Source organism: Serinus canaria, chromosome 2 (genome assembly GCF_022539315.1).
Source record: "Serinus canaria isolate serCan28SL12 chromosome 2, serCan2020, whole genome shotgun sequence".
NCBI classification, from domain to species: domain Eukaryota; kingdom Metazoa; phylum Chordata; class Aves; order Passeriformes; family Fringillidae; genus Serinus; species Serinus canaria.
The window spans coordinates 102,191,156-102,207,834 of record NC_066315.1 but is presented as its reverse complement, the minus strand read 5'-3'; the positions used below and the strand labels follow the sequence as shown (position 1 = coordinate 102,207,834).

Below are 16,679 nucleotides of genomic sequence, written 5' to 3'. Positions count from 1 at the left end.
GATCTGTCAAGGCTGAAGGAACATTTTGTGAGGGGGGAAAACGCCTTTTTCAGAAAAAAATACCCTCTTCTACTGTACTTCCCCCATCAGGCAGCAACAGGTGTGCAATATCACAAACAGAAAAAGGTATATTATTTTCTTTTATACTGCTGACATTTTGAAATCCTTGATGAGGAGATGTAACATTTGGCAAGGAAGTAAGGCAAAGCAACCACAGCAACTGCTCAGTTTCAGAATCCTCAGTCAGGGATGGGGGATTGGTAATTTATTCTTTGCAATTAAGGGGGCCTGCAGCCTACCCCATAGCTGAGTATCTATGCACTATTAAACATCTGCAAACCATCAAGAACACCCAAGCTGAAATAATTTTTTTTTCAATTTGGACTTTGAACAGCGTCTAAGTGACCAAACTCAGTGTGTGTCACTTCTCTCCTACTAATAAAAACCCAAGAAAGAATTTTACAGCTTTCCCAGGCTCAGCATTGATTTCTTTTGGCAACTGTTCCAAAACACTCGACCAATTTAGCATTCGGGTTTTTTTTTTCTTTTCTGTTTGGTTGGGTTTTTTTTTTTTTTTTTTTTTTAATTCTTAATCATTTGGAGACAAAATGCTTCAAAGAGATAGGTACAAAATGCCAATTGCTATGGATTTACATAAACAAACTGCACTTGTGTTTGTAAGGGCAGACAAAGGCACGCTCTTCTTTTGACTAGAGAAATCAATTGCATGTGCAAGTTCAGGAAGTGCACAAGGTCCTGAGCACTGATGAGCAGGCGAGGAGAGTGCAGAAGCCTGTGGTGGAAGGAAAGGAGGCAGTGAAGGAAGTGCTGTCATCATCTCCCAGCAGCTCTGTTACCATCAGACTGACCACCAGGACAAGGCTGAAAAGATGTCAAAAAGCCAAAGGCCATTGCAAAGTCCCTTCCAACAGATTGGGATACATCTTCTCAGTTCACATGTTTCAACCATCCAAATTTTCCAAACCAACTATTCTCAGGAGCAGTCATCCTCACAACTCAATGCTCTTCTGCTGGGTCCCAGTAAAGAGACTTTCATTTTCACCTCCATAAATCTCATAAATCTTCATGCCATATGAAGGCAAATTTATCTGTTGGTGTCAAAAAAACCCAGCAACTAATTTGCAGCTCCTCCCCACTCGATGGATAATGGCTGATGAGTTACCTCCTCCTCAGCCTTCACGGCCCATTAATAAGACAGCACGAAGGGCTGCAGAAAAAGGAAGATGATTGCTCACATATTTACCACTTTGCTAGCAAACAACTTTTTTTTGTTGTTGTTGCTGTTTTTGTAGGAGTGCTTTTACAGTAGGAGCCATTCCAGTCCCTTCATGTGAAGAATATTGGAGAGGAAAGGGAAAAGAGGTTGCAAAAGATTTGCCTTCATTTCTGATTTCTCTTGTCCGTCTTGTGTACCCCAGTCCTTCCCCAGAGCTGCAACCATGCCCCATTAGTGTCAGTGTGACTGTAGTTACAGATTGCCCTCAAGATATTACCTGTCCTTTACCTCTGCAAGGTGAGCTGAAATTACTGGGAGAACATTTTCACTGGAGCAGACACGACTCCAAGGTACTGCCAAGGACTGTAAAAGCCATTGAGTCACCTGACTGGACACAGGACTTCATATTAAGGAAAGTGAGATTTTGATGGTGGAATGGAGCAAGCTTAACAAACATCAACAAATTTGTCAGGATATGAGAGGTCACATGAAAGCAGATGTTGAGTAGGTGGGAGTGGCGGGAAACATGGTGGGCAAAAACACGAGGAAGGAACAAAACAAAAATGTATGGATGACTCAGAGCTGGCAGAATTCATGCAGGAGAGCTGCTGAACTGGTTTATTTAGAATGGGGAGGGGGCAGGAGAGCATCATGCCCATTGACAACACTGCAGATACACTTCTGAGTGAAAAAAAGAAGTGGTTGTTGAAGTTTGACACTTTATAAGGGGCAGAGTTCCATTATCAGCTCAGAAGACTTGTGGGGGGAAAAAAGATCAAAAAATGCCATAATGGGATTGATGGATGAATGAATGAGATGTAAATTGCCTTGAGAATTGCAGCAGCATCCACTGCCTACACCACATGCCAGTTGCTTGGGTCAGGGGGAAGAGAGATACATAAGAGCAAGACCACAGGGACATTCTGCATTTCCTGTGTTCCTCTTCACATACTATTTTTGCATGACACTGGTTATGAAACTGAAAACGTTGGTTCAGCTTCAGGCAGCAATTTTAGGGTCAATTGCTTCTTCACCAGACACTGAAATCACAATTTGTCAAGCATCAAATTAACTGTGAACATTTTAGGGGACAGTGAACTTGAGTTACGAGTTATTATTGGGTCCCCTTCCTCAAAAGCCTATCTTGTAATCCCTCTTGATATGGCAGGTGCTTTTTTTTTTTTTTGCTAGAATCACACTTTAAGATGAACTCTTCAATTACACTACTTGCTTTTTGCTCCATCAACTCGTTTCTGACTGTTATGCACTCTTGAAAGTACAGACCTCAAGTGGTGGAATACGCTTTCAAAACCATGTGAAGCGTTTTATCAATTTATCACAAGAGTACATCAATATAGGTTTTCCAGCTGAAAGCATTTAAAAGTTTTCAGGAAACTTTTATAGTTTAGCTTGGGCCCACTCCTAATCCAAAAACAGGGTAAAAGACTCATCTGGCACCAGCACACCACAAAATAAGTAAGCAATAAAGCCTTAATGAGGTTAGCTGTCCAACAGAGCCCCGGCACCCAGGGCTGCACATCTTTCCCTAGTGCTGTCAGTACAAAACAGAACAACTACAAGCCTTGGTGCTGCAACTGATGTCATTCAGTATCCAGCTGAATCAAACTGGTGTTTAAACATCATTCCACCCAATGCCCCAGCAGGCTAGGAGAGATGGAAGCTAGTGGAAATTGGAAAGTTGTTGCTGGGTATGATGTCAGATTTGGATTTATTGTGTCACCTTCAGTAGCAATTCTGGGTCAGAACAAAACTTTAATATTTTACTCTTCTATGAAAATGTTAGAGAGTTAATATGAAAAATGTATTCTGTAAAATGGAAAAAAAAGTCCATCAATATTCTGCAAGTCATATAGGTCTGCAGTTAATTTAAATAAGAAGTGATATTTTGTATCCAGGTGGGATGCTCATAAATCTTTTGGACATGTGTAAGATGATGAAAGATATGAAATCAGGAGTGCTGTGAAGATTTTACATTTAAGTGATACATTACGAAGTTGAGTTTGGTTTGTTGGGCCTCCATTTCAGCTCCACTTCAGCAGCCTGGCATCTGACCACCGAGGTGCTTGTGAGAGCTTACCACACCACGAGCCATGAGCTGTGCAGTTGAAAATTCCTACTTGCCTTCAGCAAAATGAAGCCAGCATTAAATGTCAGCAGTATCAAAATTTCCCCTTTACTCCTGAAATACAAAGCCCAGGTGCTGTTTGAGTGTCACCAAACACAAGCTGTGCTAAGTCCTCAGAAGGTGAGGAACGTCAGGTCTGTCTTAGCAAGGTTTCATAGTTTCACCCAAGAACATGTCTGTGGAAAAGCTGTACACCTGCATGCAAATGAGCACATACATAACCACAGCATGTATATGTAAACACAAATGCATGGTGCATATGTATAAACGATGGATAATTGGTATAAAGTGGCTGAGCACCCAGCAGGTGGCACTCCTACCCTGAGCTCCCGAGGCCGGAGGGCGGTGGGAGGCTGAGACTCCGCACTGCTCTACAGGAGGCACCACCTCACCGAGAGGCAAAACCACCGTGGGCACACAAGCGCTCACCACCCTTTTGCCAGGCCTGATGTGTCAAATCCAGCATCTGGGCCAAAATCCCATTTAGCTTACTGGCCAGCCACCCCCTCCATTAATTCCCCTGGCAGCTGCAAGGCTCCCCCTTGACTGCTGCTGATTCTCAAGTGCTCTTGCAGCCTTTCCAGAAGAGCAGCATTTTGGGGACTGAAAGGGTCCTGGAATATTTTCCATATAGAAGCTTCACATTATGACATCAAGAACAATACAACTAAATGTAAAGCTTCCTTCAGACTTCATCACTTCTTTTCTCCATTTGACACACCCAACTAGCTTTCAATTAGTCCCACTAATAATTTGGGCTTTTGAAGATCTTATGAATGAGCAAATCAGAATTGGCAGAGAAAATGCTGTTTTCCTTTGATTAAAATTAAAGACTTGTTTTCACCCTAGACTTAAGTATCACTATCATATGTACATTCTTAATACACCTCCTTCTAAAGCTGAGTGGTGCTTCAACTTCAGCTGAGTGGGTTTGTTTTTTAAAAAATATTTTCCTTTCCAATTCAATATTCCACCCATCTCCCTTCCTTCTTAAAAAAAAAAAAAAAAAAAAAAAACAAAAAAACAATAAAATCAGTTTAGAAGCATCAATTTGAAAACATCAGCTCTTTGTGGAGCAGTGCTGTTCCCTGTTAAGAGAATGCTTCGTGTCAGATTGAAAGATACCTTTCCAAGGTCATTTCATGTTCCAATGGGTTTGTTATGAAGTTGTGGAATGGCAGATAAGGTTGCATGAGATAGTAAAGTGCCTTCCTAAGCTAGTTCTGGGCAGTAATGTGCAACCAATATTTGAGCAAGGGACTTCAAGAAACTTCATATGCTGAAATAAATGCTGCTGCAGGAAGAACAGAAGTACTACTGAGATAGTGATAATCTGTTTCCCAATTAAAATTAAAAAAAGGCCATTTTTTGGACAAGTTTGCACAAACTGCACATGTTTGTGGCACTTGGCAAAGGTTGGGTGCTTCTAGGAACATCAGGGGGTATCTCTTCAGCAAGTTAAAATACCCAACCCTGTGTAATAATGAAGATTTGATGCTAAAAACTGCTTAATTCAGAATCAATAGTGATGCCTTCAAATTGCAAGAAGAAGGATACAAGAGTAGCTCCCTATTAAGTACCAGGACCGATCATTTGCCAGGTTAAAAAAGGGGGTAAAAAAATAAAAGCTGCATATCTAAGAACAGTTCTTTGAAAGTCTTGTAGTTACAAGCGTGAGGAATGATGATCCAGTATTTTTAGACTGCTTCTAACAGATCCCAAAAAATGGAGGAAACCATAAAACAGTATCCTCTTAGCAAGCTTTTAATACTGCCTGAGCCTATCCCAAACTCTGAAAGAAGGTAAGCATCTGGCAGCACACTGAATTGCGTGCCACCATTTCAGCCACCATACTAGGGACTAAATCCTTCCCTGGAAGTAACCGAGGAGCAAACATGCAAACTCCAGAGAGAAGCTTGGGGAAAGATCCTCCTCACAAATGGTTAGCTACATCTTAACGTGGTTTAAAGCTTGATGAAGGATCACCCGTTTGGAATACAAAAATGCAAGTATTTGGCATCATAACAGCCCTAACAAAAGGGTAGGGGAGCCTGAGGGGGTGTTTTTTTTCAAGTCCCAAATGAGCATTTTTGGGGTCCAACAGCCTGACAGGAAAAAGATTAGAAAAATGGCCACCCAGCACTGAACTATGCACAAAATGCAGAGTTTCGGCGCTTCCAGTTCTGCATTGCACCCTGCGCTCCCAGCCCCCCGCATTCCCACAGGCTCCCAAACGCCCCCGGCTCCCCCACGCCGCTGTCCGCTGCCGGGGAGCGGGGGGGCTACGGTCCCTCGGCGCTATCTGCAATCACCCCGGGACTCCATTACTACTACTTTTCATTTTCCTGCTAGTATCACTTTTCTAATGAATTGCCGTTACTACAGAAATCTAAATGTCACCAGCTGAGTAGTTCGGGTTTTTTTAAACATCCGAAAAGGTAGGGAAAAGGGGGAAGGGAGGTGGGGAACACCTCATTAATATCCACTACTAAAACATTTTTAACGCTAAAGCTGCACCGACCCCGCCGTCCGCAAAACCTTGCGGCTTCATCACGACTGGCCCCAAGCCCCAAAAAGGGGTTTCGGCGCCTCATCAGCACCGACCGGGCTTACCAGCGGATGCTCCCCCGGCCCTGCTCCGGCTTGCGCAGCGCGGCCCCTCCGGGCCCCCGCAGCCCACCCCCGCCGCGCACCGCGCGTAACTTTGCGGGCGCCGCCGCGTCCCAGCGCCCAGGCTGATCTTCCGCGGAGATGCTGCGCTCCGCGGAGGGCAGAAAGGCGGGAAGGGCGGCTGAGGGACAGGGTCCGGCAGGAGCCATACTCCGCCTGCGGCACTCCCGCACCGCACCGCCTGGCGCCGCGCATCCCGCTCCGCACCGCGGGCAGCAAGTCCGCCCCGCCACCGGAGCGGGGGCACACCCTGCCCGGGGACCCCCCAAACGACCCACGGAGAGGACGAGTGGAGGCACGGGACTGCCAAAAGGAGAACCGCGGAGAGGGGAATGGAAAGAGGCGAAGATACGCCCCCGCGCCGCAGCCCCGCCGCCCAAGCCCTCCCTCCCCGCGCAGCGGCGCGGAGCGATGCGCAGCGGCAGCGCGCCCCGCGGGGGCAGCGCAGCCCCTTGGCCCTCCCCGCTGACCTCAAGCCAAGGACAGCTCGGCGGTCCCGCTGCGCATCGCCACCCGCGGGCTCCGCTGAGCGCAGCCAGGCCGGGGCGGCAGCAAGGGCGGCCGGGGAAGCGAGGGGAGCGGGGGCTCCTCACCTGAGCCTGTCCCGGGAGGCGCTCTCCGCCGCCGCTGCGGGAGGGACGCAGCTCCTGCCTCTCTCCACAAAGAAGGCTAGTCCGGACAGCCCCGGCCCGGCGAAGTTACGCGCCGTCGCGGAGCCGGGCTCCCACCTGCAGCGCCCGTCAGACTCCGGCAGCCGGCACGGCTCGGCTCGGCTCAGCTCAGCTCAGCACCGCACGGCTCGGCCCGCCCCCCTCCTCCCCATTGGAGCCGCCGCCGCCCCGCCTCCGCCCGCCCGCCTGGAGCGCCCGCGGGGGCGGCGGTGGGCAGCGCGCTGCGGGACCCTCCTGCGCGGAGCTGGCGGCCGGGGCAGGTGAGGAGTCGTGCGAGGCAGCAGCTCCTCTTGCCACCCCCCCACGGTCCCTGGTTTGACTTGGGTTTTTTTTTCTTTTCTGGGGGAAGAAGGAAAGTACTAAAAGCGGGTCCGTGAGGTTACTTTTTTGCCGATGTTTCGTGCTGTTAGGCTCACGCGGAGCTCGTTGCCGCAGCAGGCGCTGAGAGGCTTTGATGCAGGCACTGCCGCCCGGTCCGAACCATCTGAATATGGTTACTAATGCCCCGAGCAGGCAACGCCAGCTCAGGCAGGATGTCACCGGCTGAGTAGTCCGTGACAGATCCAGGGAAACCGCAAACTTCTGTACAACAGCTAGAGGATAAGGCCGGTTGGGCATCCCGAGCAATGCTGCCCACAAAAAAACCCTGAGCGCCTCATCTTTTCAGTCTGATTTTCTGTTTGAATTATAGGTAGCCCCTTCACAAGTGCTCTCTAGACACACAGAAGGACAGCATTTGGGCGCTGTGGGACAGAAACAAGAATGCAGCTGCACTGGCGGGAGTTTGAAAAAGCAGTTTCCAAAGAGTGGAAATTCCCCCTTAGATTTGGGAGCAACCACCCTGAAATTCTGAGTGAGGTCGCTGGCTCCTGGGAACACAGCTGTCTCAAGATGGAAAATTTTCAGCCACATTTGGAGGTGATGGGAATACCCATATAGTAGTGAGAATTTCCTGGACCAAAGCATACAGAGGAAAAACCAGAACCACTCTCAGCTGACTTGTCTTTGGCAAAATGGTAGTGAGAAGTCCCTCTAGACAAGCGGAAGACTGTTCCCAGACCAGGAGCTTTGGGTGTCATGCCTAAGTCATTAACACCAAGATTATACCTGACCCTGCCAAGGTTTGTAAATCACGCCGAGGCTGATTTATCCCCCGTGGGAGGCAGCCAGAATTGCTGCATTTAGAAAGCCTGCTGGCTACGCAGTGCCCAGCAAATCCCTCTGCTCGGCAGCCGGGACGGCCGTCTCCCTCCCTCCCTCCCTCCCGCAAGCGACAGGGCAGGGAGGGCTGTATCCCAAAGGCTGCAGTGCAAGGCCGTGGTAGGAAGGGCTGTGGCATCCCTTGTCTTCCAGCCAGCAGCCCCTGCTGGCACCTCTGCCTGAAATTTGCCCACAGTGCAAATAATTGCTGAGATCCATCACATGTAGCCTTAAGAGTTCAAAGGATACCCGTGGGGGAGATCTCCTTTGGAGGTGGGGCACGGTGTGCCAGCTTCCAGTGGCAAAGGTTGAAGTTCCAATGGGGAAAGCTTTGTTCAGCACATGAGATAATTTTCTCTGATAAGTTATGCTTAGGTCGGCTCAGAGAGAACATCCTGCTATTGAAGGGAGTTGTGTGGCCAGCAAATTTCCCAGGTGCCTGCATTTGTGGCTTTTTGTTTGGTTGTTTTTTTTTCTACTGTGGATCTATGTACAGCTATTGACTTTTACAGCTTTGCAAATTGATATGCAAGAGGTGCACAGGACGAGGTGAGTGACTTGGGACACCACCCTGGCCGATGCATCAGCAGGAATCCAGCAGTGTCAGCGGAGACGTGGCTCCAGCTGGGAACCAGGCTGCCCAGCAGGAGTGAAGCTGTGAGCAGGAAAGTGGCATTGCCATGTCCCACAGATTTCCACTGGTTATTGTGGAACATACTGACAGTGCACCCCACACTATAAAGGGTTTCTTATCTCTGCTAAAGTCGAGGTGGTCTCTAGGAAGGAGCCACATGTGTAGAAAAAGTACGTGCTAGGTGACAAAGTGAGTGAGTGCTGGGTTTGGGAAGGCTCCTGGGGGAAGCTGGTGCTTTGCCAAGGTGGCAGCAGGTACCTGGGGCTTTAGGGGAATTGGTTTCAGGTAATTCATAAGCCATCACCCAGCCCTCGGACAAAATGGCTGAAGCGTATTTTGTTCTGCTGATGTGGGAAAAGGCCACGCCAGTCCCTGTTGGAGAGGCATTAATTAAAGGAACTAATGGCGAGTTCCTAAAATATCTATCGGAGTGATCAGGATGTCTGCTGAGAGAAATCTGACTTGCTGGGCTTCAAGTTGTGCCAAGCCATTGTGTTCATCAGGAAATGAGGGTGTTCTGGGGCAGGTAAAACAGAAATAAATCACGCTGACCCTCCGCTGGTGCTTTCTGCTCCTATTTCCAAAGCCACGTTTCAGGAGGTGGCTTACATACATTTGTTACATCGTTACCTAATAGGATGTAACAGCTCTAAGGCTTTTTTTCTTTTTTCTTTTTTTTTTTTTGCTTATATTGTTGTTGCATGCTGTATGGGAGTCTCTCCTTACTCAAATTACCATCCAAGCACCCCTTTCTGAAACTCCCCTGCCAAGTTTTCCCTGCAAAGTCTGCATTAGAGGAATGTTAATCTGATTTACAGTAACCTGACATGACAACTTGTGGTAATAGGCGATAAAAAGTTGAATCCTTGCGACAGAGGGGACGTTCATCTCTGACCGTGATATGAACGCGCGATATCCCAGGGGGCTGGCTCAGGAGAGCACAGAGCCTGTGAGCACAGGGTGATGAATGAAGGGAAGAATTTGCAGCATCACTCTAAAGAGCCATTTACACCAGAGAGCATCATTATTTCCACACATTTCAGCAGTTCCTAGTGTGGGCTGGCCTCCTATACCCAAACTTTTATGGGCCCTCTATATTATTTGTGCAGCAGAGGTGGGGTTTTTACTTTAAATGAACCCAATTAATAATGCTTCATCTGCCACTGCTTATTAACACACTTCCAGGAGATCAAGTGGTGGGAGAGGGACTGGCAGTAGCTGAACTTCATAGGCTGAAGGAGGAGTCCAACATTTTCCTGAGATCTATGCTCTAAGAGTGAGGCCAGAGGTGCTGATTTGCAATTAAGTTTAGGTTCACATAAAAGTGGTAGTGAATACTATAGTAATATAGCATGCAGATAGTGTTTTCTTTGCAGGAAGACCTTCCTGAAAAGTCTCTGCATCCCCACATCACTGGCACATCAGCTGGCAGCCCTGGCTATTGGCATCCTCTGGCCCCATGGACATCCTGCAGACCTTCCACCATGGCACCAATCCTCACTGCTGTGCCATGGCAACAGTTCAGTTGCCACTTTTCAGGAACTGAAAAGTATCCTGGTGTGACAGCTCACCTGCTTGCAGCAAAATCCAAGAGCACTTGTTTAAATGCTCTGTTTCCAGTAAAGGAAACTCTACACCACAGAAGCAGCTTTGTCCCTGCCTGGTCATTTTAAACTGGGGTTTGTCAGAGAGACCAGGGCAGTGTTTGTTAAAATTTGCCAGTCCCCAAGGATTGCTTTCAAACTGGAGACCATTATTACCTGAGATTAAAGCTATCTCCAGCTTTATTTTTATACCATCATCAGTGCACGTGATGTTTAAAGACAAAAAGACAGGAAGAGGCAGCATCCCTTCCCCAGCTAATATAGGGTTTGGTGACTGAAAGAGATTTATTGAAATCAATGTGCACTTTACCATCGATTTCTTTGTGCAGTGAGGCCTCCTTTAAAGCTTGTCAGCTTTTCCTTGTAAAGCTGAAATGAGACTAACCCGATGTATCAACAGTGAGTAGTTTGAAGTGATACTTCTCTTTCTCTCTCTCTTTTTCTCTCTCCAGGCTTCTGAGACACACAAAATAACTTTTATTTAAATGTGTATTTATCACATTTACTGAAGGTGTCCAAACTGCCTAAAAAAATAAAAACTGCATGCAAAATTCAATTTAGCATTGGCAGGGGACTTGACCAGATGATCTAACTGGTCGTTTATTGCTAGCTATGACTATAATTGCATGTCCACATCATGCTGTTTAAAATTTTAAATTCAACCCACACCATATTTTCATTCAGTGAAAGGAATTTAGTTTAGCATCATTCTTTGCCCATGTCAGAAGAGCAATTTTTCACTGATGATAAGAAAATGTCTTTTTTTGTTTTAAATATGTAAATGAAAAAGCCATTTCTGTCTCCTGAGCTTTTATTTATTGATTGTTTCATTATTTAGTGAATAATTTCAATTAATTTCATAATAATAACAATGTGTAGTGCATATCTATTGAATTGTACAGAAAAGACTTTAAATAAAGTATTGTGAATTATGATCTTGTCATAATGTCATGAAATGCTGCTTTTTCAGGCTCCATAGCTTGACCCTTTTAAAAAATAGCATGAAATACATTATTTGCCATTTTAAGGGGGGTGACAGGCTTCTGCTATGAGGTGACCTGCTCAGTGCATGAAGGGAGAGCAGTAGACATTGCTTACCCTGAGACATTTCAAGGCAAGAAAGGCATTTGACATTATTTCCAGTAAGACCCTCATAAATACGCTGTCAATATACATGTCAGGTAAAAGGACAGTGAGGTGGACTGAAAGCTGCCTGAATGACCAGGTCCAGAGTGTTGTGGTCAATGGCAGTAGGTCAAGTTGAGGACAAGCCCCTAGCACACAAGGGCTCAATGTTGGGGGCCAGTTGTTGTCATCATATTTCAAAAGTCTCATACCCTCTCAGTCTTTTCTCATGGGCAGCTCCTCACAGCACTGACTCCTTTGCATCACAGCCAACAAACTCCATCTCTTTTCTCAGCTAGCTTAACCCACTCTTTTGTAGCACTTTTCTTGTTGGACAGAGCTTTGGCCTTTTAAGGGCAGGCCAGTTCCTAATCTTTGGTGATTAGTACAGCTGCAACTCCTCAGGTATGAGACTACCTTCTGCACTATCTTTATTTTCTTACCTTCTATCCCTAAGTCCCTAGCACACAAGGGCTCAATGTTGGGAGCCAGTACCTTGTAACCTCTTCATTAATGATTGGGATGATGGGGCAGAATACAATTTTGAAGATGAGACAAAACTGGGAGGAGTGGCAGATACACCAGAAGGTTGTGTGGCCGTTCAGAGGGACCTTGACAGCTTGGAGAAATGGGCAGGTAAGAATCTCATGTACTTCAATAAAAAGAAATTGCAAAGTGTAACTAGAGAGGGTCAACCTCAAGCACCAGTACAGGACGGGGGTTGATCAGCTGGATCAGCCTGAGGGTTCTGATGGGCCTGGAGGTTCTGATGTATGAGCAGCTGATCACCAGCCAGCAAAGTGACCTTCATTGCAGCAACTGGCCCTTGCTGCAAAGATGGTCAGTGGCACCTTGGGCTGCACAATGGGGCGTGTAGCCAACAGGTCAAAGGTGGTGATCCTTCCCCTCTGGTCAGCACTGGTGAGGCCACAGCCAGAGTGCTGGGTCCAGCTCTGGGCTCCCCAGCACAGGAAAGATACAGACATGCTGCAGAGGTCCAGCTAATGGCCCTGGAGATCATTAATGCATCTGAGTTTCTGAGGTGGGAGGAGAGGCTCAGGGAGCAGGGACTGCTCAGTCTGGTGGAGAGAAAGGGCATCTGTCCTGGTTTAGGGCAAATTTGGGAGAGAATCCCCAAAGGGGACAGCATCTTACATATGTATGTCAATACCTGATGGGAAGGAACAAAGATGAGGCAGACAGGCTCTCTTCAGTGATTCTCAGTGCCAGGACAAGAGGCAGCTGGCACAAATTAAATCACAAAGAGCTCCATCTGAACACAAAAAACCCCACATTTTTTACAGTGATGGCAGTCAAGCACTGGCACAGGTTGCCCAGAGAGGATGTGGAGTATCCCTCCTTGAAAATATTTAAAGCCATCTGGACAGGGCCTTGGGCAATCTGCTGTAGGTGTCCCTGCTTGAGCAGGGGGGTTGGACAAGGTGACCTCCAGAGGTCCTTTCCAACCTCAGCCACTCTGTGATTCTGTGAGTAATTCAGATACTGCACAGAGCACATTCTTCCTACTTCTCAATGAGAAAACAACAAATGGCTCCACTGCAATTCCATTTTCTGACTTTGATGAACGGAAATATGTTATGCATCATTAACAACATGCCAGCATATTAAAACCATATTATGCTTGTAAAATAAAGAGCATTTTTTTCATCCATTGCCATCAAATTTATTTCTGAGTTAATCTGAAAAATTAAATAAGTCCACATGGATCCCCCAGTTAGCGCTGCCAAGTATGTATATTCTTTAGTTTGAAATGAAAATACTTCTGTTCAAAGTTTGGGATAGAACACATACACTCCCATGTTTCAAATTAAAACAAATTAGATGATTTTCAATCGGAAAGCTATGTCAATGTGAAGGAGAAGGCAGTATTGCAGATGGGCCATTCTGCCTTATAATGGCTCATCAGTCCAGGCCAAAAGTGCAGTAAAACCAGAGAAACATCTGTCCTTGGTCTGGTTGACGTGAATGTGCAGGAGGCATATTGTGTTTTGGGACAGAACTGGTGGCTGCCTGCAAGTGTGAAGTCTGGACAATCCTAGACCACACTGGAGTGGAAGGGCATGCTGATCGTCTTTCTTTTAGATGAAATGAAAGAGGAATTAAAGCCTCATTTATTTAGTGGTAATTGAAACAAGACGAGCCACCGCCCAAAGTTCAACACAATATAGGAAGGCTGGATTGGAAGCTCAGCCATATGGCTAGAGGGATTTCACTGGAAATTGGTTGCAAAACCAGGAAATGGGGCATTGATTTGGTTGAAGCTTTGCATTAGCTTGTGGGTGGAAAGAAGCACAAACCAAGCAGGCAACCGGACAGGCAGAGTATGTGTGTGGCCCCAGAAAGGTAGCCAAGAATAAATGACTTTTTTTTCTTTCCAGCCCTGAAAAGCCCAGAGAAAGATCTCACAAACAGGAAGACATCTTCTAACTCTCTTGTCCTTCTGTGTTTCAGTGAAAAAAACATTTCTATTTTAACAAACAGATTTTTTTCCCAACTTGTAAAAACAATGTCGACTTGAAGCAACCCTAGAACTCTGTGAACTTTGGCTTCCTGCAAGGAGCAGCCTTATCTAACTGCAACACCATATAACCTAAAGCACTTAAATCAGTCTTCCATAAAGCAGGCTAGAGTCCCATCCCGCTGTCAATTAGAACTCCTCTCACAAAACAGACTGAAAAAGATGCGTATTGCAGCCTTGGAGCAATACAGCATCTTCCACAAAGTTATGAAACCTTTTTTCCTTTAGGGATAAACAGTAAAGCAACATCTAATTTGTATGAATAACCCTTTCAGCTGCTTAAATACTTCCACTCTGACGAATTTTTGAGCTGTTCTGATTTCTCTGAATGTATTAATCTTCCACACCTATTATTTCAGTGCAAACAGTGGATCATGCTATGGTCCAATATATTTCCAATATGTTTCATATTTCCTACTGTGCTTTTTGGAAGATTTGTGGTTTGATATCTTTTTCGAAATGGTCAGATATTAGCCAGCTGTCCTGTAGATGGTTCTCCAGGTAAAGTTTTATATCTGATGGTCTGTGGTATGGAAAAATAGTCACTTGCTGACAAAGCTGTTCAGTCTACTTATGGTTCTTGTTGAGCTGAGAATTTGCAGAAAAGCGTAATGGTGCATGGACCACGGGTTTTTCCATGCCAACTCCGTCTCTAAGTGTGGTGCCATTTGTGTACAGAGCTATCCAGATGTGTGTCACAGCTTGATTTCCTGAGGCTGTCTAGGGAAATGCTTCCAGAGAAGCACTGCTCTCCACCCCAGTGACATGAAAAATCCCTTCAGCATGCTACACAGAACTAGAACAGCAAAGCTTCATTACATTTGCTTTTAATGTGTCCCTTTTCAGCTTGTTGAAAATTCATCCTTTCTCCTGAACATGTTCATGAAGCTCACATAAAATGCTTTTTGTCATGTCTGACTAAACCTTTTTTAATTTGACGGTGGAAATTATGTTTCTGTACTTTTAGATGGCTGTTTGTAATTTGGGCTTTTTCACTGATACAACAAAAATAGCTCCAATCTGAAGGTGAAAATTCGAGCCTGCATTTCCTCTGCCAACACTCACAGAAGAAGTCTAGCAACCCAGGGGGATACAAACATATGCCTTAATCCTCTGAACGAGCAGGTGCCTCATAGTTAAAGACAGATGAATACTTATTTGGAATATTATTTGGCATTACCACCCCACTGCAATGCTAAGGACTCATACCCAAAGCCCAGCATGGAAGCTCCCCATTTTTGTCTTCTCATGCACCTTGTTTGTGCCAAGGGCTGGGCTGGGAAGGGTACATAGCTCTCTGAAGTAGGAGATAAGCTTTGACATGTAGGGAGAGGGGAGGAGAAGTAGGATTCAGGTTCTCAGGAGTTTGAGATGAGCCTACAGATTGAAATTTTACAAGCATTTGCAAGCTGCAGACCCTTGGGTTTTTGGTATTTTGGTTTTTTTTTTTTTATACTCTCTTGCTGTTCTTTCTTTCTTTTTTTTTTTTTTCTTGACAATGTGCAGTAGTAGGGGCTTATAATTGCCTTTTGCTATAGCTGGGGATCAGAGCCAGTTCCAAGGCAGGTGCTGTGATTTGTGGGGCTTGCCCTGCTCTGCTGAGCCTGTGCTCTCCCTCTCACAGTTCCTGGCCACATCTCCTGCTGGGTGGCCCTCAGAGGACAGCCTCCAGCCAGATGGGCACTGCATCTGCTGACATAGGAGGGCTAGGATGGGTGTGGAGAGCCAGGTCCAGCTGTAGGTAAGGCTGGGCTTGTTTTGATGTGAGCTGCTAAGAAACCTAACACATTAAGCAGAGCATGCTTGTGTAGCTGCCTTTTCACTATTTTCTTTTAAAGCTTTGGCTTTTATAGTTGAAAAAATAAAGATGACAAGTGAACTGAAAACATTCTGAGGATCAGAAAGTTTGTAAAGGTGCTTCCTGACAGCTTTTATTTTATGGCTATGTCATTCCTCAATGTCACTTACAGTTACTGTGACAGTTACTAATAAAACCACTTAGATTATTGTATGTGATTTAGCAGCACGGATCATGGATTGATTGCAAAAGAATCATCCCAAATACTTAAGAATCATAACCTGCACAGCATGTTATATGCAAAAATAAAAAATGCTTGAAGCAGGACTGTCTAGTGAACTTACATGTGTTTTCAGACCATACTGTTGTCCCTCATTAGACCACGGATTTCAAATTCTGGAGAGGAAGGGTTAAACTTCCTGACAGCTGCAAAAGTTATCACAAGACAAGTGGTACATATACCATTAAAAAAATCCAGAAAATCAGTTCAGCCCGTCCACAGTACTGACTGAAAGAGAGAAGATGGCAATTCCTTAGTGAGATAATGTTTGTCTTGGGTGAGTATCAACATGAAATCTGTTTTTAATCTCATTTTCAATTTCAACAAAAAGGATCAAAACTAATTATTAAAATAGGATTTCAAATAGACTTTTTACTTATTACAGTAAAAAAAGATTATTATCATTCATGAGGGCCCTACTTAAAAAACAAAAGACTTCAAATGAGCTGAGATGAAATAGATCCTGCAAACAATAGGTAATGCATAAGGAAATACAGAATAGCATCAATTAGACTCAATAACTACAAATTTGTTGACATATTTAACTGCTTTTATAACATTTATTAACCCCACGCACTAAAATCAAATGCACACAACTGCAAAAGCAGCAGAATGGATATGTCTAAGTTCAGTAATTTTTTAATACTTGTAGCATAATTCATAATCATGTGAGTGGAGGAAAATAGCTTTTCATATCTGAGGGCCTAATTTTTCAAGTATTGCTGGAAAGACAATAAGACTGTCAGCAAAGGATACAGCTTGTCCACTTTGGAGT

The 16,679-nt window shown here is 45.3% G+C and overlaps 1 protein-coding gene across 1 annotated transcript in view; it reads right to left on the bottom strand.

The window, feature by feature from the left end:
* The window catches only part of EPB41L3 (erythrocyte membrane protein band 4.1 like 3), a 143,093-nt gene extending 136,250 nt beyond the window's left edge, over window positions 1-6,843 (bottom strand). The window contains exon 1 of the mRNA XM_050970691.1: window positions 6,647-6,843. The gene's annotated coding sequence lies outside the window, so the exon portion shown is untranslated. The remainder of the gene's footprint in view (window positions 1-6,646) is intronic.
* Window positions 6,844-16,679: the final 9,836 nt, after the last annotated feature.